General features: G+C 39.9%; 1 protein-coding gene across 1 annotated transcript in view; it reads right to left on the bottom strand.

Moving 5' to 3' along the window:
- The window catches only part of ntf3 (neurotrophin 3), a 38,700-nt gene that overhangs the window by 11,290 nt on the left and 751 nt on the right, over positions 1–26,659 (bottom strand). The gene's annotated exons all lie outside the window — the stretch shown is intronic.

The following is a 26,659-nucleotide window of genomic DNA, read 5'->3' as shown; positions in this document are numbered from 1 at the left end:
TTGCCAAGAACTTTGTTTCACCTGCTCTTCACGCTCACTGAAGCTGTTAATCTGGAACAAGCTTGTGTTGAAACAGGAAGATGCTGCACACAGAAAAACATGCTTATATGTTCATGCACAAACTTTAGAAATCTTGACAGGTACATGAGATTTTGCAAAAGATGCATGATTGCAGACAGTCTGACAGTGCAAAGGCAAAAGCCCATGGCTTTTGAAATTGTCACACCTTTGATTCAGACAGCCTCAGGCTGGCAGCATCTTAGTAAGACCACACACAGGTTTCGTGTGTTGATGTGTGACTGTGTCGCAATGGTTGTGATGGGTAATAGACTCTCATAAATATGGCGTTTTGTTGCATCAGGCAATGATAATTCTTGCCCGGTGCTTTGTATTATTGCAGATACTTGATGAATCAGATAAGAAACTTGCCATCAGGGAAGTACAGTTGCATAATTTCAGTGAGACGATAAAAACCAGGCAAAACACAAATTTTTAATATTTGCCTAGATTAATGCAAAATCTTCCCCTATCGTCTCCTTAATAAGTGGGCCAACCTGAACAAAACATTGCACAAACATCACACATACAGCCATTATTAACGTCTATATGTTTTATGAATCCAAATGTTTTATGTTCATTTCATCATCCCCTTGTTAATGAAATGTTACATTCTGTGCTTAGATTGTCTCACGTGTTACCTTCACCTACATGTCCTGTAACTTAATGTTCACCAACATTTTTATCTGCTACTGAATTTTGCTCAGCTCACCACTGACTGTGAAATATGGCAGCACTTCCTTTTTGGCCTGGACAAAAGTCTGAGGGCTGGAAGAATTCAGTGTACACAGAAGCGGACTGTGATTGTGCATACAAGGTGGTCTGTTCAGCTTTTGTTTTTGAGTGTGGAAACAACACACGGAGTGAAGAGCAAAGATAAAGCTCCAGTGCTACTCTCTCACTTCTAATATTGAATTTGAAGAGTTTTTATCAGCTTGTTTTCAGATTTCAGATTTCTCTTTTTTTCATTTTGATTTTCTAATGAAAGGTTTTGCAAAACAAGTACAACATTCAAAAAGTGTCACCAGTTATCTTAATAGATGCATCTAAAGTGTCCATGCACCTCTTTGTTGCTCACTGGCAAATGACAGTGAAGCCTGTTTATGTGCACCTCCTCTATCCAAGTCTACTGTTTGCCAGTAATTGTGCCAAGTTAACCACAGACATAAATACACTGCGTGTGTGTACACGATCGTCCAACACAAAACTGTCAGTGTGTTTGTCTTCTCCATGGTCTCTAGTATGTGTTCATTGGTGTTTCGTGTGTGTGTGTGTGGTTACATTGAGGTTCATGAAGGACATGGACCGTGACGAACTGCAAATTTATTTAATGAAACACAAAACTTACCTCACTGCTGGAAAAGACTGAAAACTAATATTCTGTAATGAAACACAGCCTTTGAAAAGCATTTACACATATAAACCACATCCCTGAACATTTATTGTGATTATTGTGACATGAGGTCTGAAAACACTACAAACTAAATACAGGGAGTGCAGAATTATTAGGCAAGTTGTATTTTTGAGGAATAATTTTATTATTGAACAGCAACCATGTTCTCAATGAACCCAAAAAACTCATTAATATCAAAGCTGAATGTTTTTGGAAGTAGTTTTTAGTTTGTTTTTAGTTTTAGCTATTTTAGGGGGATATCTGTGTGTGCAGGTGACTATTACTGTGCATAATTATTAGGCAACTTAACAAAAAACAAATATATACCCATTTCAATTATTTATTTTTACCAGTGACACCAATATAACATCTCCACATTCACAAATATACATTTCTGACATTCAAAAACAAAACAAAAACAAATCAGCGACCAATATAGCCACCTTTCTTTGCAAGGACACTAAAAAGCCTGCCATCCATGGATCCTGTCAGTGTTTTGATCTGTTCACCATCAACATTGCGTGCAGCAGCAACCACAGCCTCCCAGACACTGTTCAGAGAGGTGTACTGTTTTCCCTCCTTGTAAATCTCACATTTGATGATGGACCACAGGTTCTCAATGGGGTTCAGATCAGGTGAACAAGGAGGCCATGTCATTAGTTTTTCTTCTTTTATACCCTTTCTTGCCAGCCACGCTGTGGAGTACTTGGACGCGTGTGATGGAGCATTGTCCTGCATGAAAATCATGTTTTTCTTGAAGGATGCAGACTTCTTCCTGTACCACTGCTTGAAGAAGGTGTCTTCCAGGAACTGGCAGTAGGACTGGGAGTTGAGCTTGACTCCATCCTCAACCCGAAAAGGCCCCACAAGCTCATCTTTGATGATACCAGCCCAAACCAGTATTCCACCTCCACCTTGCTGGCGTCTGAGTCGGACTGGAGCTCTCTGCCCTTTACCAATCCAGCCACGGGCCCATCCATCTGGCCCATCAAGACTCACTCTCATTTCATCAGTCCATAAAACCTTAGAAAAACCAGTCTTGAGATATTTCTTGGCCCAGTCTTGACGTTTCAGCTTGTGTGTCTTGTTCAGTGGTGGTCGTCTTTCAGCCTTTCTTACCTTGGCCATGTCTCTGAGTATTGCACACCTTGTGCTTTTGGGCACTCCAGTGATGTTGCAGCTCTGAAATATGGCCAAACTGGTGGCAAGTGGCATCTTGGCAGCTGCACGCTTGACTTTTCTCAGTTCATGGGCAGTTATTTTGCGCCTTGGTTTTTCCACACGCTTCTTGCGACCCTGTTGACTATTTTGAATGAAACGCTTGATTGTTCGATGATCACGCTTCAGAAGCTTTGCAATTTTGAGACTGCTGCATCCCTCTGTAAGATATCTCACCATTTTTGACTTTTCTGTGCCTGTCAAGTCCTTCTTTTGACCCATTTTGCCAAAGGAAAGGACGTTGCCTAATAATTATGCACACCTGATATAGGGTGTTGATGTCATTAGACCACACCCCTTCTCATTACAGAGATGCACATCACCTAATATGCTTAATTGGTAGTAGGCTTTCGAGCCTATACAGCTTGGAGTAAGACAACATGCATGACGAGGATGATGTGGACAAAATACTCATTTGCCTAATAATTCTGCACTCCCTGTATAATACAGTTATCTTCACTTAAGCTACTGATGCTACTGTTGCAGAGATCGCAATATGTCTAATTCACACAAAAAATAAAGCTAGAATTGTCCCAACAGAAGGATGAGCAAAGAGAGAGACGGAAAAATTAAAGATGCCATTTAGCTTCTTTTAGCATGCTGTTTTGACTTCCCAGCCCAAAAACTTCACTCTAATGTGCCTTGTTTTCCAACAATAGAAACCGAGCAAATAATTTAAACTAATCTAAAAATAAGATCATCAAAATGCACCAACATCAGTAAAATCTAACACAATCTTTAACAAATTCTGATACAGGTTTTTAACACAACCAGAGGACTTGTATACGAGAGGCCTTTCTTTTCATTTCCACTGCTTCACATTCATTCCTGTGAGCACAGGTCCCACCTGTGTTTTCCAGGAACTGTTTCTGACAGTTTGGTCATGAGTAGTCTGCTGGAGGTCATTTTGCAGGGCAGTGCTCCTTCTGTGGAGAAGCTACCAGGAGGAGATACTCCCCTTGTGACATCTGTTCCCAGTTTGTATTAAAAATGAGGGCATGTGTGATTAACAAGGGAGCAGCTACCAGTCCTGCTGATGGGATGACTTCCATGCCCAGGTAATGTCCAGTGTCCTGGTATCTCTTCAACACTCTTGAGGCTGTGCTCAGAGCCATAGTATATATTGATATGCCATGTCAGAGGAACCAATACAAACACTAGCTAAGGACACTAGCAAAAATCAATCTGAATGGATGAGGAGAGAGTGGTGGTCTGAGGTCACTACCTTTCCAGTGCACCTGTTGCCACTTTCATCAAAGCAGGAGAAACAGATTCACAGTGGTTTATGCTTCCAAATTAGACAGACTGGGATCCCTGGAGTTTGAATTTCCATTATACTGTGATGATCACACGTTCCCTTCATTTTTCTAAATAGTGTATGTATGTGGATGTGTGCTTATGTGCCCAAAAAAGCACAAGACGATTTGTCTACCTGTCCCATGTCCCAGGATTCCGGAAAATAGGACAGAAAAGGAAAGTAGGGCGCAAAGACTGATTTCAAAATGACAGCAAGGAGCTCAAAGGGTCATCGCATATTGTCATTTTCAATACAAACTGGGAGCGGGAGTAGGAAGGGGAGCGACTGAAAAATGATCATGGCTGAGCAGTGATAGGAGGCTAAGGCAGAGTTGTGGGAGAAGATTAAGGATTTTTGAGAAGATGTGGTGAAAAGGACACTGAGAGGCACTCCACTGTGTAACCTCCGAACTGAAGGGTGATCTGCTTAGTGATCGGCTGACACTGATGCTTAAGAAGGAATGCCTGAACTGTTTTAAAATGCTACCAGAGGACAGAAAATCATAAACCCATAAACATTTGCATATTGGGTCAAATTTAACTTCACACACAACAAAGACCAAAAGCATTTCACTGCATATTTTGAGGCATGACAGCAGATATTTTTCTGACAGTAATTTACTCTCTTATGGTTTTATTTTCCACTTTCAGTCAACTTTCAAGCATTTAAGACTGAAACGTTTTTTCTCCAGGCAGAATGGAATACAAGAGAAAATATCAGTCACGCACTGAACTTTCAGCCTCTTATGAAGCTTGATTTAATTGGCCGTTTGAATACTTTTGCCTGTATAGACTCGACTATCTTGCTATAGATCCATCGACTGATCCACTCTAGTGATTAAACTTGTGCTTTGGCTGACAAGCTAAAAAGGTAAGGACGCCAGCTTTAAACTAATTAGTGATTAACTGCTGTTTGTGGAGAAGTAACAGGGTAGCAAAGAAAAGCTCTTTACTGAGAGTCGTAGAGTAAAATGAGGACTTGGGGAAACACCAATGTCCTGACCAGAACCTCCAATCAGGGTTTTTGCACCTATGTCGCACATAAAACCAGCATGGTGTTTAGTATCCTCACACCTAATGAATGCCAAATTATATTTGATGTCCTTTCTCACTGCATTTTCAGGTGGATGCAATGTCTCTATGTGCTCAGTTGTTCTTTAGTTTCTGTTACACAACAAATACTGTCAACAAAGCAACTAGATTACTAAAAGGACCTACAACTGTGTTATTTGTGAAGTAGAGCTATATGCATTGCACAGCGGCTCAGCCAACTTCTGCCGTTACTGTTTTTGTTGTGTGTGGTTTGTTCTTATGAATATTTTTCTTTTATTAAATTTTTATCCGTATGAAGGCGCTTACAGCCAGCTGCTTGCAACATCAAACGGCTCACAAACGGACACATTATTTTTGCAAAATGTAGTGGAAAGTAGAATTACTTATCATGACAGTAAGTATTGGATGCTAGACATAACTGATTTGTTAAAGGTATAAATGTTCTATTAAATTGGACCTCTTCTATTTTAACACATTTTCTTTCTAAACCTTTGCTTCCTGTGAACCTTATAACCGGAATGAATAAGCAGAAGAATATGGATGGATGGATGGATACACTTTTGCAAATATACTGTGGATGATCAAATTAAGCATATAATAAAAAAACATGAGAATGAGAACTGTATGTACCCCTCTGAGCCAAAAGTCCCATATTCAGATAGTTTCTTCTTCTCTTTGCTCTGTGTAATGTCAGTGAGAATGGAGTCTGCCAATCTAAAGCAAACAGCGCTGCGAGCTCAGATGTCCCACCCACTTACTGTTCAAACCTATTGTTTAGAAGTGGCAGCCAATCAAAATAAAGCTGGCTGAAAGACAAAAAACCAGGAAGGAAAAAGCAGCTTATTTGAGATAGTGGATGAACCACTGTAAGGGGAAGCACTGAAGCCCAGTATTAGAGAAAGATTATTTTGAACTGTGACAATGTTACTCTATTGAAGTCCAAGAATAAAAACTACGGTGCTGGAAATGAGCGATATAGTTCATTGTATAAGTGTGTAAATCCAAAAATACAGTCAGACGGACTAAAGGAGCACAACTGTAGACATTCTAAAAATATCTTATTGAGCCACTGATAAGTTAAGGACCTGCATGATAGTGAGGAAAGCAAAAAGCCATTCGACCAACAGTACAAAAGCAGCAGTAGGATTTGTTGGATTTACACTTGTTTTTTTCTACACAACTCAATAGGAAAACTACAGCGGCAGACCGCAGAGCTAATGAAATACAAGGAACATCATTCTTCCACTTCACACAGGTACTGAGCGAGCCAATAGTTGAGAAAACAAGACATGAGCAGTCCCTTTGCATCGCGAAGTAATTTTCTTGGTGCAGTTACACTTGATATAAACACACCTGAACTAGCTGCAGAAGTGCACGAACAAAAGTTAGTAAAATAAAACCAGAAATAAGCTTAACCTTAGGCTAACCAGTTAGTCCTGCCTACTTGTCGTCAGATCTAAGAATAGGTTCTAACAGTAATGCAAACATCACTACCTGAAGTTGTCTGAATTCAACTTTAGCTTCTTGGAACTTTGATGTAAACAGCTTCAGCTTCTTTATGCAGAAAAATGAAATGAGTCAAAAGGGATAACTATCATTTTTCCACATTAGTGCTGTATTGTCCCAAGTCCATTTTGATTATCATTGCAAACTGTTAGCTAAAATAAACCCCCTTAATGCATTTAGTAGAACTTTTTCACCTTTGGGGCTCCAATCAGAACCAGTTAGAAACCTGTAGTCACCGTGGAGACCCCAGTGAGGTCAGGGACACTTATTGATGGGACTTAGTGGAGCAGTGTGCCAAACCAGCATATCCTCTAGAGGGATTTTCACCCAGCAATGTCTGAGCCCTAATGCTGTCCAATTGACTCCAGATGTTGCAGGACACACACACACACACACACACACACACACACACACACACACACAGAGTGACAGAGGCATCCAGTCCAGTCTGCCGCTCAACTTCCATTCAAGTGTTTATTCTCTGCGTTCATCAGCGCAGAGAAACTTAACAAAATGTAGTGTGGACATGGAGGGGGATGAGAAAATCCCATTCCCATTTGTTACATAGGTGCAGATATGCTATGAAAAGCTCTGTGTAATCACTGAGCTATTTATGACAAAAGGCTCAAAGAGTAATCTGGAGCTCCGAAAGCCTAAGCAAAAAAAGTTTAAATAAAACACGAATAACGTGTGGAATGTTTGGTAGAATGTTCCAACTAATACACCAGGACTTTTATTTTAAAAACTCATATTCCCTACCATCTGGCCTGCTAGCATGGCAAAAGTAAGGAAAATGCTAAACAGCCAGAGAAACAGCAAGTGGAGTAGTGATAAGAGAATACCTGAAATGTCCCACAATTTTCAAGCATTACCCGTGATACGCTAAAAGCTGTGGTTCAAGCCTGTGATGATCAAGGCTTGGGGGGTTTGTTATATTCCAAAACTGATCGCAAAACAAGATCTTGAAAAATAGATTTCCAACTCAGCCATTTGATAACAGAAAACAGAAAGACGTGTTGAGGTCGCGCCAGGATCTCTGGTGCCGACGTATCTGAGCAAAAATGTATTTCCTGAAATGTAAATATATTTAAATAGTTTCTATCTTTTTTATTTGGGCTTTTTTAAAAACTTCCTATATTGTCATAATTCTCAGTACATTCTACCTGTGCAAACAAAGCGAATTTAAGATCGCACACTCATTTATGCTGTGAGGATCTGCCTTTGCCCTTTACGTTCTGCCACCTCCCACCTCGCTCTCTTTCAAGCCTCTGAGCTGTTATGGTAAGTGCAGGGAAGGGCAGAATTCCAATCATAACAGTGAATTACCCTCTGAATGTTTTGTTGCCATGAGCCAGGTGAGTCATCCGCATTCACAATGATTATTTCTTAAGAATACTAGTTTGCAAAAGCAAGCGACGCGGCCGCTGTAGCATGTATTTGTGTGTGTTCAAGAGAGGGAAAGTGATGTCAGTGTGTGTGTGTGTGTGTGTGTGTGTGTGTGTGTGTGTGTGTGTGTGTGTGTGTGTGTGTGTGTGTGTGTGTGTGTGTGTGTGTGTGTGTGAAAGAGAGGGAGTGGAAAGCTTCAAAACATTTTGAGGTCAAAGTGTTGTGTGTTTAGGAAAGTCTGCTGTCTGCGCACACACAGGTCGGGTGTGAATTCTAACTCAGAGTACATGTACATACCTACAGGTAGGCATTCCTTTACCTTTCAGAGGAAAAAACAAGCTTGAACACACACCTCGAGAAAATAAACCACAGACAGGAGAAAGACGGACTATTGCTCGTGATTTTCTAACCACACAGCAATGTAGTAAACTGTTTGTTGTGGATTTTGCACTTATTCATACAATAAAGGCACAAAACAGAGTCGTTTCAGTGCTTGCAGCTTGCCTTGGGGGCCAAAAATGACATGACAGCTGCTGGAGCACATGCTTTGCGAGCATGTGCTCTGGTGTTCTTTACGCTTGTTGTGCACCTTCCAATTTCGGTAACCTGCTGCAGCATGGCCAGGCTCCAGGCACAGGTGTGCGAACGGGTCAGTGTTTGCAAACATGGGATTCCCATGCGGCACTGAGGGAGGCTGCTGTTACCCTTGAAAGAGATAAGATTTTCCACAGAAAACCCCACTAGTGTTTTCTTTTCATGTTATGATTTCTCGCAGTGCTGACATTTCCATTTCAGCACCGCAGTGATGTTTACATCTGAGCTAAATTGCCTAGGAGTGCACGAATGCACCTCAACTGCCAGTGTAAATGGTTACAGGTCTGTTACAACATCACAGTCCCGACCGTCAAGCATAACCTTGACGTTAAGAGGTAGTGGCCAAGGTAGGTAGAACTGCAACATGTTTAGAAAAAATACTTTTAATTTTCTTTATATTAATTTTTAGGCTTAAAAGAGATCTTTGGGTCTTGAATAGCTTGCTTATCTTACACTAAGACTTGGTGCAACTCCTCAGTTCACTGCCTGTCTGAAACAGCACACTCTCCTCTCCTTAAGCAAACTAAAGGAGAGGAGAAAGGGCCATATGATGGATATCAGCTTTCACCGGCATACAGAGTGAAGAGTAGAAAAAACTGATCCTGAGCTTTTCTGGGGATTACTCAGACTTACACTGAAAGTCTTATTTAAAACTTTTGTCATGTTTAATATGAGCATCCACTATTGTAACTGTGTGTTCTATATAACAGAAAATAAGGGAAAACATAGTATTTCCTTTGACTTCTCCTGCTCTTTTTCCATTGTTTGGGCAGGTTTGTAAAAGAGATTGTGGTTTAGGTCAATGAATATTAACCTTATTTTTCAAAGCTTGACTTTCTGAGCATGCCAATGAATTCGTCATAACTCAGAGGACAATCGTGCTGCATCTGTGATATATACAATTTGCATGCATGATGCATGGGAATAGATCTCAAAACAAGATCTCAACCATTTGACGCAGAAAATAGAAAGGCGGGTCAAAGTTACTGTGGGATCTCTGGTTTGGACGTATCTAAACAAAAATGTGTTTCCTGAAATGTAAATATATCTAAACAGTTTGTGTCTTTTTCTTTTTTGTTGGCTATATTTTTTCCCACTTTCTGTTCAAAAAGGGTCAAGAAGAAAACAGCTAGAACTGTTTCTGAAATTGTCATGATTAGATGTTGATAGCAATAAAAGCTTGGCTGTGACTCTACCGAAACAGACGACTGCATGGAGACTGTGGGGCAAGGAAACCCTACTAGTCTTTGGTCTTAGATTTTTTTCACAGACAAGCTATAAATGTAATTTAATATGTAAATTATACTTTCATTGTTTTTTAAATTCTCTTGTTAGAACTGCTGGATGAACAGCAGACATCCTGGAAAACCCGTCATTGCTGGGCTGTCTGTCAGTAAGTCAATGCATTGGCTGAAATCTGCAATAAAGTATTCAAGCTGTTGACAGATTGTTCCCCTGGATGAGAAGAAGTGCCAGAGTGACCTGGTTACAAATTTAAAAAAGGAAAATCACCCAAGAAACACCTAAAACCATTAGAGAGTACACATGAGTTTCACTGCTGTACATAGAGAAAATGACACAAATGAAAGTGGTTAGCTGAATCTATCTGTTGTGGTGAAGCGACAGTGGAGCAGAGAAGTGAAGGTGTCAGTTTACTGGTCAATCAGCATTTCTCATCCTCACCTATGGCCACGAGGTCTGGGTAGTGACCGAAAGAATGAGGTCATGGATGCAATGACAGAAATGAGTTCCTTCAAAAGGTGGCTGGACTCGTCCTTAGAGATAGGGTGAGGAGCTCGGGCATTTAAGAGGTGCTCAGAGTAGAGCCACTGCTCCTCCACAACAAAAGAAGCCAGTTGAGGTTTTGCTTGGTGGTTGGACACCTCCTAGGTAAGGTTTTTTGGGGGGTATGGAAGAAGGCCCAGGCAGAGATCCAGGATTCACTGGAAAGATTATATATGTTGGCTGACTTGGCATCCCCTCAGATGAGCTGGAAGAGGTAGGCAGATGTGCCGGCCACAAACCAAACCCAGATAAGTGTTAGGATGTATTGACAGTTTTAAACTTTAAAAGTGCTCCTGTGGCTACTTCTTCAGCTGCACATCTTATTTGTGATTTAGCTAGATTGTTCAGCACTGATTTATTATTGCACTTCCAGAAAGTTGCAGGGTTGTAGGACATTAATGTGAAAATGTAGGCACTTACACGACCTGCTATTTAGTCCTAAGTGTGGCGAGATCCCACAATCCCCAAAATGCAAATCCCTGTCATCTTTTATTATGTCCATCAGGTGAACCTACAGGTCTTTTAAATCCTGTCTAGTTTGTAACAGCGAGCTTTAAATAGGTAAACCTGTAAAACTGATGATGTCCTGTTAGAGCCCTGCCAAGTGAAGCATTAAGACTGCATTAAATGTCAGATAAATGTGAGTGGAGCACTGAAACAGAATGTTACTATGCACTCCCAGAATGAGAGTTTCACCATTACACAGCGCTGTGTAACTAAAGTATGCTTCGGTTTATCAGAGCTTTCAAACTTAAAAATAAAGATTGAGAGCAGCTGTTGGAGTGTTTGGGTAGCAAAGCAAACCTGCAAACTCCTCACCCTCAGTGGTACGTTTGCCCCTCCCTACCCCATTGAATAAACGAGTGCTGCAGTGTTAACAGTTTAGTCCTTGTGTGAAAGAGAGAGGAACAAATGGAACGAGAGAGCCTCTAGCCATCTCTTTTTTTTTACACAACAGGCCATGCAGACACAACAGGGATGGTCAGAGTTGGATTTCTGTGGTTTACCCAAAGAGTAAAGGAAGGAAAAATCCTCTTCTACCTTGATGTGGTTTTTCATTGTGTCTTACATCTGATGAAGTCCACTTTGGCTGGAATTACACACAGCCAAACGCACTCACGGACTGAGCAGTGTTTCTGGTCTCTTCTACACCTGACCTATTTTTTAAAAATCAATTTTCTGCTTTTTTTCCTTTTGCCTCTTGAGCACTTTGTGACACATTTGTTTGTTGAAAGGCCTCCAGAGTTACATTTAAGTAGATTTCATATCCAACACTTACCTAAATCCGCAGCTTCTCCGCATGCCTGGCATCAAGCCGCAGGAGAAGAGTGAACAAAGACTGAGCACAGGAGTAGCCTGACAGCTGAGAACTGTGTGATCTGATCACTGAGAAAAATACTGTATGTGTATGCAGTAGATTGATAGTCAGGAAACTGCAGAGTGAGAGAATAGTAAGAGAGCGAGAGCAGTAATAGTTTACCAATCCAAATCAGATGTAGAGATCAAGGGAGCTAATCCAGTGTCAAGCCTAATAGAATCACACAGGAATAGACTGAACGGCTCAACGGTGGCTTAGACCTGGCTTCTTTGTGTGCGTGAGAGTGCATGTGTCAGTGTATAATGGAAGTATTCCCTGGATTAATGGTTGGCGAGAGAGACTACCAGCAAAACAGGTTAAATGTGCAGCTATGTGCATACGGTTCCTAACAATGACAAGCGAACCGTATGAGTGGCAGATGAGTTGTTTTGTTGATCAAACCTGTGTATAAAAGACATGGCCGCTGTGACATCACCCTCAAGTTAGTGAAGTACCATCTCAGAGCTTCAGCTCTGAGATGGTATTTTGGGTATTTTGGGTGTTCCCATTATAGCTTTTTTTTTTTTTAACAAACGTAACAAGCAAGAGGGCGGCTCAGACTGAGAAACCGAAGAATCAACACAATCAAACCCTAGCGGGTTGGGTATAATTGTCGGCAGCAACTGATGATGCGGTGATCCTGATATTTGTAAGCAAGAAAAGGGAGAAACTGAGGTCCTGAATTCTTCCAGTTGTCGCAAGAAGGCAGCAGCAGGGAGAATTTCATCCAGGAGTTGAAGCTGTATCCCAGCCAAGTGAGCCTGAGCAGCCTCTAGCTGTGTGTCCGACATAAAATACAATTATTTTACTATTTTCATATCATTATTCAGAACCAGTGTGTGTTTTGAGCTACAAGCGCAATTGTCAAACTCAGTGGTCCGATTGGTCAGATCTGTTTATTTGCATTTGCGAAAAATCTTGATCCAAAAATAAATAAAATGCTACAAAATTATGTGGTCGCTGTAAACCCCTGCATTAAGATAGATCTCTAACGCACTAAATATTTGTACGAATTTTACGAGTCTGGTGTGTAAACTAGAAACTGAAAGCTTTGTCCATTTTTCAATATACAGTTTATACCCAAACCACAAGCCATTTTTGTTAATGTTTGTTGTCATTTAGATGTAGGAGTGCACAGATTGCACAGCTGACTGCCAACAAGCTGTAATGGTTGTAAGATTATCTTGGTTAGATCAAGAAGTCTGTCTACTGGCTGCTGATTGAGACTGATGAGTTCAACCTCTCTCCTCTCCATCTCTTGTGGCCCCTAATCTCCATCTTTTAACATCACTGTGATTTCCTGATTTCTTGCATCTTATCCGAGTCTAACTGGAAGCAAGTCTTGCCTTTTTAATGTCTCTGGGTCAGAGTAAGAACATCTATAGGAAAGGTGTGGCAGAGCCACGGGTTTCATTTCACTGGTCACCAAGATGAAAAAACAACTGCATGATTTCCCCTAAAATAAGGCTTTTAAAGATTTATAGCACTAAAGCTTTACTTAGAGCATAATCCAGACTACCAACACAATCAACATATTTGATTCATTCCCCCCTTTGTACTGAACAAATGTAATGATAATGTCAAGAATAGAGTAATCCAAGATAGTAACCTTTGCTTCTAGTCTACCTGCTGTGAAAGTCCATTGTGGACTTCTCTCAGTGTGATTGGATTACTAGTTGTCTGTTTGGCCAACTGTGTCTTCAGTGGCCTTCATGTCTCTGCCTTTTTTATATGTCTGCAATTGTATCTGAAAAGCTGTCTCGTGTGTCAAGCACTTTGGCTGATATCACGTCATCTTGGAATTCCTCAAACAAAAGGACTTGTCCTGATCTGCAAAAGTGCAAGTTTTGTGATGCCTCTATGGTTTTTCTACAGTTCGTGTAAGATGGGCAATTGGAGTTTTAGCATCGTTGCACTACAGGATGTCTCAGCCTGCTCAAGCACGCAGACTCATCTGATATGCCAGTTTGAACCCTAATCGAAAGCAGACGTGTCCTCTTCTTTGCCCTAAATTGGTCTGGGACTTGCCCTGGAACAAGCAGCAGTTACAGGTGTAATTGGCACTTTTGTGTTAGTTTGTGATTTATAGCCTGCTAGACACTGAAGATGATGGCAAGTTATCATTATTGTTATTTAGGGCCCTCCAACAGACAATATTTGGGCCAAGGCTTCCTGTTCAATTTTGGATGATCGTTAAGTGTTTTGAGATGCCAAATGCAAGTGCATTCCCTCTTTTGCTCCTTAATCTATGTCTGCTATTTTCTTACTTTTACATATGGCTGTCGATTGAGCTTGATGCCTTCAACCTCTCTCTGTTCTGTCTCTTCTGGTCATACTGTGATTTTCTAATTCCCATCTTTTTGTCCACTTGTTTCAAAGACGTAAAAGGCACAACTATCAGTCTTTAACTTTAAGTGACATCACAGTTTTAAAATCATCTCCTTTTTTTCCTCCTTTTCACCATGTGAGTCGGATTAGTGTTGCCAAGTCAGATTACGATTTGCATCTATACTTCTCTCCCTTTTGTGTAATTATCATTAAGTAGCTCTCAAACCATGATAAATTGGACAGACGACAATCAGATAAGTCATTAAGGCAGTGTGTCACATTCGGCGCACATGATCGGCCTTCCTCTTGGTGAGCTGTTCTAAATTTCTTCAAGCATGCCAGCAAAATCAACAACAAACTGACAAAAGCCATGGTGAGTTTAGTCACAATAGAACCTGCTTTGCTGTTTTGTTCTCGCAGGCACTATTTGTCATCTGACTTGAGATCCAAATAGGAGTGTTTTGCTGGCTGTGTGTCCCGTGGTTAAAGGAAAATTGGCAGGAGTTAAAGCCAGACTGATAACTAAATTGATAACTGTGTTTTACAGTCATTAGTTTTTGCCCTATTTCTTTGAAAGACCAATGCAGGCTTGTGTGAATGTGTTTATTGATTTGTTAGACGTGATCCAAGGCTATGTAACTTCTGAGGAAATAAATGCCACAGATGACACATTTCTCTCAGACTCACTAGTTTTGTGTACAGATTACAGAGTTCTGATTAAACTTTGGTAAATGTAAAGTTAAGGGTTTGAATGCTGTCATTAGAGGTCATCGTAAGTATAGTCATTCATCATGTGTTTGTTCCACCCTGGGTGCTGGTGCTTATTCTGCTGTCAGGCACTTTGAACACAAGCATTCCTAAACCCCTTTACAAAAAACAGAAAAAATCATTTTATTTGTATTCCAAGAGGTTACAGTTTCCAACAAAGTAATATTAGCTCAAAGGATTTGAAATGTTAAAGACACATGCCTAATTATTCTTGCCCAAATAAGACTGCCGTTGTTCTTGGACAGCAGAAACCACCACATACTGAATTATTAACTACCTCCTGTCAGTATTTTGGCTGTGGATTTGGTGTGGTTTGGCAAACTAACCGGATTGTAGAATTTCTAATTGCTCATCGCGTTATTTTCTTTCTTTATTTTTGAATTCTTTCATTCTGCCAAAAAAATTGTGCTGAATGAAAAGTGCTGATGAGCTGAAACCTGACACACAACCTGAACACCACTAAGAATGGCAAAGCAGTTGCCTAAATGTGGTTTAGGGAAAAAAGTCACATTTACATGCAATGTAAACGTATTCTGCAAACCATGTGGTTTTTGGTGAATGCGAAAAAAATTCTAACCTTGGTCTCCTCAACCTGTTTGTATTCCCAAGTCACCACATATGGATGCTTCTTCAGGACTCCTGAGTGTCACATTGCAACACACTTCGTAACCCGTTAGGATAATTTTTCAATATAGCGGTATTCTGATAGCACCAATAGGAGTAGATAAGCATTTGAAACAGATGCCTTGAGCAGTCAAAAGTACTCTCTTGGTGCCATTACCACTTCGGGACTGTTATCAGTGCTTACTGAGGATGTGTAAGTGAAATGTATTTTTACATAAATCAAACCACATAATTTAATTCAGAAACCTAACTGAGAGCAACAGAAAAGATGAAGTAAAGCAAAACAGAAAAATGAATGTTTAAAAAAGAAACTTCTGACAGTGACTTTGCTGTGAATGTTTCTTTAAAACAGAATCATTATCCGTTGGTGTCCAATTACGATATGACCAGAACACCAAACAACACCTTGTGCCAATGACATTTGATAAAATGATAGTGTTTGATGCTCTGGATATATAACACACACTCAGACTACCCACTGAAATATTCAGCTCGGTAGGAAAATTCATTGACAACAACAGTAATAACTTATTTTTAGAAATGTTACAGTGGAAAATTTCATCATTTGCTTGTTCCAGTTAATTGTTTTAATACAAAACATTTCAAACACTATATATATTTTTAAAAAACTATCAGATTTATGTAAAATAAGAGTAAGCCTTACTCATTTTTCTCTTCTCTCTTGGTCTAAGCTGATTGAATTTTGCATGCTGCCAAATCTAACACATTCTACCTTGTGGTTCTGTCACATTAGTTATCACGTTCCAAATGCAAATAACTGAGATAAACTACATTTTTGTAAGCACAATGGTAATACTGTACCAGGGGGAAAACACTGCTGCTGCCAACTGATTTTTGGTGTGATTCTTGCAAGAGGAAACCACTGGGGCAGAAAGATGAAGCCAGTGTAGAAGTGCCAAAAAGACAAACAAGCTGCATTTCCTTCAGAGATTACGGGAACCTGGTTTCAAAAGTGAGTTACTCACCATTTATTTGCATTAATTCTCATCTTAGCAGTGTTAGAAAGCACGTTTACCGCATGGTCTTTGTGTGTGTGTGCGTGCATTTCACCCATGATGTTTATGGATGGAGCTTGCAAAAACCAGGCTTGGCTCATGTTAATCAGTGCTGGGATCATTGTTCAAAAAAAGTACTGTATTACACATTAGTAATGAGGCACATTAGTTAATTACTCTCCAGAGAAAATAATTTGTTACACTACTCGTTACACTGTTTTCTTGTTGTTCTGTACATTAGCCCAAAACGCAGTATCTCATAATAACCAGTTAACAATATAACCCTGGGGCTACAATCCCACAAACCAACACTAATCCCTATCCTAATAAGGACACACATATGATCTTTCTTTTAGTTTTTACATATGAACAAGAACTTGATGACACAAAGCAAAGATGAAAACCAGCCCAAACAGAGTCTGCAAGCCTGACCACTGATCACTGCCTTTGTTACCTCTTCAGTTTAAGACTCACGCTTGTCTTTGGGCTAGATTAGCATTAGCATCCTGTCTGTACAGGTCTCAGCAAAGAGTTGAAGTTGCGTTAGCGGTATAATGACGCTGTTTCTGTCCTGGACACACTTTGCATTTGCCATCTGCTCTTAACCTTAATGTGTAATAAAAAATAAATGCAATGTCTATATCTCATCTCTAGAACGTGCTACAGTAATGTGTTACTTTGTAACGTGTTACACCCAACAGTGGTGTTTAAATGATAACTCCTGTCAAATATGGTCACATGCAAAAAGCATAGTGCCACTAATTGTACATGTTACTGGCATTAAGAAAAATAGTTTGAGAGTCATATAAAGACCTTTACACTCAGGGAAAACACTATGACAAATGACTGTTTTTTATCATTTGAAAGATTTGAGTCATTTGAATATCCCATGAAGTTTTTAATTTGCCTTCACACATCTATTGACTGCTGGGTTGCAGCACACCACATCACTTGCAACATGTTTCTCGAGGAAGTCAGGCATTGCCTAACCTCTGTTTTATCATTAGTTTTGCAATGCTTATTAGATGCAGGCAAATTAACCACTATTGTCCTTCCACATGCTTGCAGCAAGAAGTCATGATATTAGATACCAAATGATATACGGTATATCAGCTGGGCTGTCTTTCCCTTTGGTTTTACTAAACCCAAAAACTGAAATGAGTAAGTGCAACGCCTTTAATGTGTTTATCTTTCATTATCCAGACATAACTCAGACTGTTCATGTTTAAATGTGAAAAAAGGAATAGTATTGCAGAATCAGTTCAGGTCATGTTGTGTTTCAGATCTTAAACTGAAACAACTGAAAAGTGAAGTAGCTTGTAAAATCACTAAATGGTCTCGGAATAGAAATACAAGTGAGATTAAAGGCCTCAAATACTTGCAGCAGATATAGTGCAGATTACAGATTAAGCATCCAGTCAGTCTTGAAAAGGAACACAGGACCAGGGTTGGGAAGGTTACTTTTAAAATGTATTCCACTACCGATTACAGAATACATGCCCCAAAATGTATTTTGTAACGTATTCCATTACTTTACTCAATGAGAGTAACGTATTCTGAATACTTTGGATTACTTAATATACACTCAACAAAAATATAAACGCAACACCTTTGTTACTGCTCCCATTCCCCATGGGCCACAATTGACAATCTGATAGACTCCATGCGACGATGTGTTGCACTGCATGAGGCAAATGGTGGTCACACCAGATACTGACCGGTTCTGGGTCCCCAGACCCCCAATAGCGCAAAAAACTGCACATTCCAGGGTGGCCTTTTGTTGTGGGCAGTCTGAGGTACACCTGTGCACTACTCATGATGTCAGATCAGCATCCTGATGTGGCACACCTGTGAGGTGGGATGGATTATCTCAATATAGCAGATGTGCCCACTACCACACATTTGGACTGATTTGTGACCACTGTTTGGGAGGGATGGTTATATTGTGTATCTGGAATGAATTTTAGGTCTCTACGTCCATCCCATGGGGAATGGGAGCAGTAACAAAGGTGTTGCGTTTATATTTTTGTTGAGTGTATTATCATGCTTTTTACAACTACATGAATGTACTATTGCTGTGTGATTTATTACTATTACTAAAGGTTACTTGCCATACCAATACCAACTAGATGTTTAAATTTTAATATAAATGAGTAACAGTAGTGTGGACATTAGGTAAGGCTGCACTTTTTGCAGCGATCTCCTATAGAAAACTATTCCGTGCGTATATAAAGGGACCTCTGGCTAATACGTCGGGTTCGTGTCGGGCTCATAGCCGAAAACTAGCTTTACTTTGTTGTCTGGGTCAACTTTTCTAATGAGAGACAGAGAGAGGGATTGAAAGGCTGCTTCAACGGAACTTTTTGTTTCGGAGGAAAACACAAACACAGCGTAAAGTTGAGTCTTAATAGCTCACTTACAACTGGGCTCATCAGGCACTCTTTTTGGCTGCAGTGGTTATTATTATATTTACATGCTTCCACCTCCTGTTTCTGTTACATGTATTCTGTTACTCCCCAATACTGCACAGGACTCTCAGGAAATAAACTTACTGTCAGGCAAACCACCAGGCAAAGCACAGACGAAGAGTGAGTCACCTTTATAGCATGCAAAGCCTGTGCAACTAGTACTAGAATTATGACTACATTGGACCATAAGAGGCCAGCCATCAGTGGAAGTAATACGGTGGAAGACAAGGGTATGGAAGCTGGTTTCATTCTGATTTAATACACACTGCACCATAGTTCCAAGCTCCGTATATTTCATAAATATTTAATGCAGATTTTTGAAGAATAGTCCAATTGTAGCGTCCTTGTCTAGTGATAGGGTTAGCGTGCATTGCTCTCATGTTTCCAACTGCCACATAAACACATCATTCAAACAGCCTTTCCAGTGCATTACCACCCCACATTTATACAAGCCTCCTTTCACTTAAAGTGTTCTTTGATTATTGTTACTTCACTCAGATGTTTGAATGATGGATTTAATGCTACACAAATATGAACCTACTGACCAGTTATACTGGGGAGTCAAACATAATGTGTGTGGTAAACCCAAGTCATAAATCCAAGCTTCTTCTTCTCGCTCATTCATCATAACTCAGTCAAATCTTGACACACAGACAGGAAACACATCGCATTCAGTGTGAGTTATAGTTTGCATCAAAAATGCACTTCACTTGGAAATCACAGAAACAAAACATAGTTCAGTACTTGGCTGAGAATGATTATGCTTTTGTTTTTTCTTCCCTATCAAGTAATCAAATCATAGTTGCCTGTACATTCAGGAGTACCCTGTAAACAGGAACTTGAATTGCTAATTTAGCATACAGTCAGAAATGTATCCACAGGGTGTGTTTGCCCCCAGCCAATGTCACTAATGCAACAGAGAGATCAGTAAAATCAGTCCTTTATTCCTGAGTGATAAAAGCATGGATAGGCCAACAATGGAATCCAGGGACGGCTGAAGAATGCTGAAAAATGAAGCCACTGTGGAAGTGGTAAAAACTCCAGTTCCTCTTGAGCCACTTGAGACAGTATTCATTTTCAGCCTCTATGAACAGCTTCACTTTAACTCTGAGGAAGTTGGATGTTTTTAAGTCATCCACCTAGATTACTGAGTTAGAGGTGTGGCCAAACTGATTATGGGAGTCCTGTCACAGGCAGCTGGAAGCCAGGCCAACGTCTGCTAGGCCTCAGACATTGAATTAGACCTCTTCACTAATTGTTCGTAGTGTTGATACCTTCAGGAGCATTTTAATGGGTTATTTGACTAACATTAAGGCTTACTGTTTTGGTATAGACCACCACAGAATTCTGTGCATAAATTTTGCTGACTTAATTTCTACCTTTTTGTTCGTCTGTTACTTAGTTTTAGCTTAAATGTGACAAAACCCATATTATGTCATACACTAATGATGGCTACCTAGAATTTAAAAAAAAGAAAAGAAAGAAAGATGGCAAAACATGTTAGTGTTAGTGCCAATGTGTTTCACACCACTGGAAACATTTCTTTGATGATTACCCCAAATTTGGGGTTTCTGGGCTTTGAGATAAACATTAGTTGGGATTAGTATTATGTTTGGTTTAGAATTAAACCATATGAGGGGACATGTATAGGGAACTGAGTTTGTGTACAATGACTATGAGTCTGTGTTAAAAACACCAGGCAGCAGGTTTCTCCCCGAGGCCACCTGAACAACTGCCAGCTCAAATATCAAAGGTGGCCACATCAGTCCTCACAGACGTCACCTATAGGCATTTCATTCTATACGGAGAAAAAGAAGATTGCGCATCATCTTAGACACATTGGACATGTGTGCTTTTTTTTCATTTTTTCAATGAAACATTAAAGTTGAGTGGGATCCCACTGCTGCTAAAAAGTAGAGAAAAACACAAAACTCTTCCTCCAAGGGAGTCATTTTTCATGGAAGTGACGTTAAGAAATGAAAGACAACATAATCTGTAGTAAAAGCAGCACCTCCATGTCATGTCTTGGCAAATCAAATAATGACTGTTAATTTAGCAGATGTGAGAAGCACCATAGATTACGCATGGGCCACTTGGGTGCTATAAATCTCTGCTGAAACTGACAGATTGGAAGAGAATGTGACCTGACTTTGCCTGCAGTTTTATAGTTTTAGCGGGGAAACCATAATCATCTTAATGGTGAAAGACCCCAGATCTTAATCTGATATAACAACTAAATGAAATCAGGTTGCAAATTGGATTAGTGTGACCAAAAATAATGAAAACGTGTACATAATCTTTTTAGACACCATCTGACCGTCAGACTCCTTTTGACGAAGGGAATAGTCGAGTAGCTAAATACAAAAGATATGGAATATAGCATAGAATTGTTATTTTTAGTTTAGTTCATTTTTTTTTGTCTTATTTATTTATTTTGACCCTGTGAAATAAACAACACAGACAAATGGTTTCATAAAACAATCTGGCATTTAAAAAAAGTCACTGGTTAACTAATGGTTGTGTTTTGTAGCCAGGCTTGTCTGTGGTTGCCCCTCAATCCGACCCCTGCATCCCCTATTGAGTACTTTTACTACAGATGCCGATATATCTGTGCTCCTGGTAAATCTAAGATATTCAGCAGAGCATATCTCCACATGATATGAATTTTTACTTGAAAAGCTCATAATCTTTTCTGTTTAATAAGGAACACTAAAAGTTAAACAAAAATTAAAAAAATATGGATGCAAATGTTACCTCTCAGTGCTGACTAGGGTGACCTGATGTCCCTCTTTATGTGGGACTATACGGCCTTTTGCCCCTGTCCCACAAACTGAGTCGATGTCCCACATTTTGACTGGCTCTGTGTGATGTGCGTCTGCACAGTTTAGTTCTATTTTTATTTCTAAGTTAGATAAGAAAATTTCAGACTACCTCCCAGCATTAGTAACAGGCCCCACATTGTTCCACAGAAACAGTTTTTGGCCCACATTTGTTTTTTGGGGATCTAGTCACCCTGGTGCTGGCATTGACCTCCAGAGAGGAGCTAAGCTATATTAGCTAAGATTGTGTATCAGATTTATGTCTCAAATTTGCATAGCCAGAAATAAATAAACAAGTTAAATAATTCGCCTTGCAAGTCCAACGGGAAGCAGTCGTTGTGATTAGTTACCTACTTCCCATAAATGTTCTGTGTGCAAGGTCAGATTAGGAGCGTTAGGAGATGTTTGAAAGGATTTCATTTAGTGCTTTCAGTCAGCCACAGTCTCTAAATTTAGTGACAAAAAAGTGAGGTATTTAGGTACTTCTGCTACTGTTTTAACTCCATTAAATAGATATTAATTTGTTCTGGAAAAACTGACATTTTGAAAGGTCATAAGACAGCAAAGCCGAATACTGGCTCTCTTATGTTTAGCCAGGCAGGTTTTATGTATATACATAAATAACCACTTAAAAAGCTTTTTATGGGAATTCATCACAGAGTTTCCCTCTTAATTTGGAATAGTGTGAGTGGAAAGAAAACTGTCTGGGAAGGAGACGTAAAGAGTGAAGAATGAAGGACATAACGATCTAGACAGTGGAGGTGAGGGAGATAAAGAAAATCGTTGAGACAGGGAGGAAGATTACCGTCTCAAAACTAACAGAAAGAGGACAGCTGGACTGTCATATGACTGCACTGCAAGGAAGGCCAAGCCTCACCTTGAAACCTCATGATCTCTATCTACTCTGACTCTCTGGGAATTGTGGGAATTACCGTTAAAGAAAATGAAGAAAAAAAAATAGACAAGCAAACAGAATTGTGCTAATGAGGATTTCCATTTAGAGCCTTTTATATCACAGCAAGACTCAAGGTTACAGGTCAAAGTAATGAACATCTTAAATGAATTGTGGAGGATGTATACGTGCATGCGTCTGCAACTCCCCTGCTTTGTGTCGTTTCTGTTCTACAGAGCAGAGCTGCCTAATCCCCATCCTTACAGTCATAAAAATGTGCAGCGTAAACACTCTGCTAAATGTGTAAACCATGTCAGAGCAGGCGAGGCTGAGAATCTGTGACCATAGGATGAAAGAATCAGCTTGGTCCACACCAAAGACCAAGGGAAGACAGGAGGGAAATTAAAGATCGTGGTAAACCCACTAATACTTTGCTTTCCTCACCCTTTTGGTATTAAGACTGCTCTTGATTCATTTGCTTGACATTTAGGCTTTAACTGCATGTTGATGGGTCTTCGCTGACCAGAAATCTTTTAAGAAAAGTGCTTGAAGTCTCGAGTACTTGACTTTAATTACAAAACACTCAAAAAGCATCTCAAACCAAACATAGTCGAGGGCTTTTGGGGATGTCGGCATTATAGATGGACCTCTGGGACCAGAAAAGTTACTACTGGTCCTTGTGAAGGTGACATTTCTTCACTTTCACTTCTCCAACTATTTTATGGAATAGTATTGCTAGATTGAACATGTTCTGCCAACTTTCTGTTTAATCCAAGTCCATAATACTGCATTAAAGTTTCAATGGTTGACCAAAAATGTAGAAAAGATGATTGCAGAACACGATGTAATGAAAATAAATGAGAAATTAAATTCATAATTTCTGAATATTTTTCATTTGTTTTAATTTGCAGCTTCTTGTTGCATCTTTTTTTATTTTGAAAGTTTAATTTACAAACAGTAACAGGCTCAAACAGACCAAACAGAACCTTTTCAGATGTTTTTTTTTTTAGTACAGAACCAGAAACTGGAAAACACGGTCAGAAACCTGAGCAAGGACTTTGCATGATTTTTTGTGACTTTATTTGTTGTTTCAACTATCGGATTTAGGGGTCTGCCTTATTTGGAATTTATCTCAATTAATAATTAACTTGTAAAATGCAGTTGCTGAACAGCTCCATAAGGTGGTGCCATTTTCCTATTTGTGTTTGAGTTTGAGTTTTTAGTTGTACACAGACACTGACGAAGCGTATGTCGTAATGGCCTCCTATTGTGTGGTAGAAGTTGAGTACTGGAGAACAAAGCGCTAGTGTAGAAATCTCCATTTCCATAATCCCACAAAGTTCTAAGATAGGAAGCTGTCCCATGCTAGATAAGCTAGCCGACTTTTGCTAGTTTTTCCACAGGCACCATCGCATATTACAGGCTTTGTACCCTCATGATTTAATTGTTTAATTGTTTTTCCCCCTCAGTGTGGGAGGTTGTGCTGCACACATAAATGCCTTTGTGAATATATTGGTAATTAGCACATTTTCCAATGCTAGATATCAGAAAAGTGGCGTATCCGAGTACAGAAGCAGATACCTGTTGATATTCCTTTTTGGTCATCTATGTCCCACTAGTGGGACCCACAGTTTAAAAACCACTGCTTTAAACTAACTAACTTCCCAACAAGAATATTTGAACATTAAGGCATTTTGGCTTCTGTGCTCTCAGCCAGAGCACTCAGCTCACATGTGAACGTACTGAAAAGAAACATGATGAATATAATGATTTTTTTTTTCCTGCTGCCCATCACCCTTTGTGAATTTTGCATGGACCTTAAGCTGAGTACGAGCAGTAGGCCCATCCTGAAAGAATACCCTCATCACTGTTAGTTAATAATAACTGAATTAAAACAAGTTTATTTCAGGAAAATATACCAAATGAGCACACTATACATGTTTTTAAATAATTTGTTTTTTAGCCAAAGTATGTTAATAGCACAGGACTTGTCGGTAGTGATTTCTGCATAACTCTAAATGAATTTGAAATTTGTTACAGCCACAAAAAGCTGAGAATGGGATCCAAGATTGATTCTCTGGGTTTGTCCCACTAAATATATCCCAACACTGATTCTGTAAAAGCCTGCTTGCATTTAAAAGATAATGTACTACTTTCATTTCCATGGTAAAAGTTGTTAACCCTCTCAAGGCAGGCGTTGTCGATTTGCAAGAGTTAAAAACTAACAACCCCACATACATATTTTATGAGTGTTTTTTTACTCAGAAGTACCACTGCAGGACTTGGTTGTGCATTAGCAACAAAAAGTTTAATTTGAGCCTGAGAGGGTTGCATTTTTTGATATATACATTTTCGCTTTATCCTTCCCTCATACATCTGTTGGATTTTTTGTTTTCTGTGATCTAATAAAACTAATTTGCCATTTTTGGAAAGATTTAATTGTACAGTTTCTGGATATGTAGAAAAATGTCAGTTGTAAAGTGAATTATACATAATCCTGCAGCACAAGGAGAGGTGAAAAAACATCACATGTTGAGGGGAACAGATTTCCAGAAGAAGAAGGGGGTTCGGGGACACTACAGCTTCTGGTCAGTCCATCTGGAAATGTCACAAAACATCTGTGATGGGATAACACTGGTGACCCACCCAGACTGCCTTTTCCTGGCTGATGCTCCAATCCAACTCCATTGGTCAACAAGAGACCAATTAAACAGAACAGTGATTTCATCTGTTTCTATATTTAAGTTTCTATCTGGTGAGGAAAAATGTACTAAGCACACTTTTTGGTGTTGTATAGTTACAGTCGCACATTTTTACACCTCCAAACTTCTTGGCACGATCTCTGCCATTTTCACTCTGCACATTCGTTAAAGTTGATTTTATGCCTCATTACGTTTGTTTCTGTTGAAATAAGCTCGCTCTGATTTTGATCTTTGGTTGTTGTGTCCTTTGATAGCTGCGCATTCATAATTTCCCGACATGTTTTCTCAAGCTACTCTTGGAATTTAAACCAAGGTGATTTAAAAGAAAAACTGCCACAAGAAATGAAAGTAGAACAAAAACTATACAAACAAGTTATGAGATGAGATGCATAAACAAGAGAAAAAAGTTAAACTATCCACAATAAAAGTATAGTGTTTTTAACCATATCTACTGTACTTCATGTTCTTACACTGAGCACCGCCCCTACGCTGTTCACAACCCTAACTCCTTATTTTTTCTCCATTCTTCCTGCAGTAAAGCACAAAATGAACGCTGTTAAACTGCAGCTGCATGGCATGCCCGCACGCAACAGCTCACAGCTGGAGCAGCAGCTTCTCTCAGGATTCCTGGGAGGCCATCATTGACTCAAGTGCCCATAAAGTTACGGAATTGACCCGGTGTCTCCCTCTCTCGCCTCCTTCCATGTGTCCTAATTTCCCAGTCCTGCTGTGTGTCTGGATGTCAGGAAAGGCTCAAATCCGCCACCGCAACAGCTGCTCCGGCGGCCTCTTGGCGTGCATACACACTTCGACGCACGCACGTACTCAGAAAAGTGTACGAGAAGCAGCAGCAGGGACTCATCCACCAAAAAGGCTGAATACGCCCACAGATGCGCGCCATTACACAAAGCTGCCCAGACCACAGATCCTACAATACACGCGCCTCATCGGGCCATCATGTTAGTCCACGCACCCGCTAACAGCATCAGTATTTCTGGGAGGATTATGCGACTCATTTAACACCTGCCAACAGTGAAATCTGAAGTCTGAGGTGGTTTGATGGAAGGGAACAAGGTTATACAATGTACCCACGTGCACCTACTCCAACCCCAATTCAAATATTTTAAGTATGTTTTCACATTCATTTTAAACGAGTTGGGAATGTTTCTTGCATGCGCATTTTTAACAAAATACTAATTTAAAGTACTGAAGTTCAGTACGTATGAAGATTCTGGAGAGGGTATCTTTGCGCCCGGAGAGCTCTCACTTTTTCTTTTCTTTTTTTTTTCTTCTTAGGTCTAACAGGTTTTAGTCTGCATGCGTATACAAACAACGGGCACGCACACACACGGAACGAGCAACAAGCAAAGAGGGAGAGTAGTGCGCACAGGCCACCT

Source organism: Mchenga conophoros, linkage group LG17, assembly GCF_057382185.1.
Source record: "Mchenga conophoros isolate Kocher_MC1m ecotype Shallow Benthic linkage group LG17, M_conophoros_male_GT1.1, whole genome shotgun sequence".
Taxonomy (NCBI): Eukaryota; Metazoa; Chordata; class Actinopteri; order Cichliformes; family Cichlidae; genus Mchenga; species Mchenga conophoros.
Note: the sequence above shows the minus strand (reverse complement) of the source record. Positions and strands in the feature narration are given on the sequence as shown.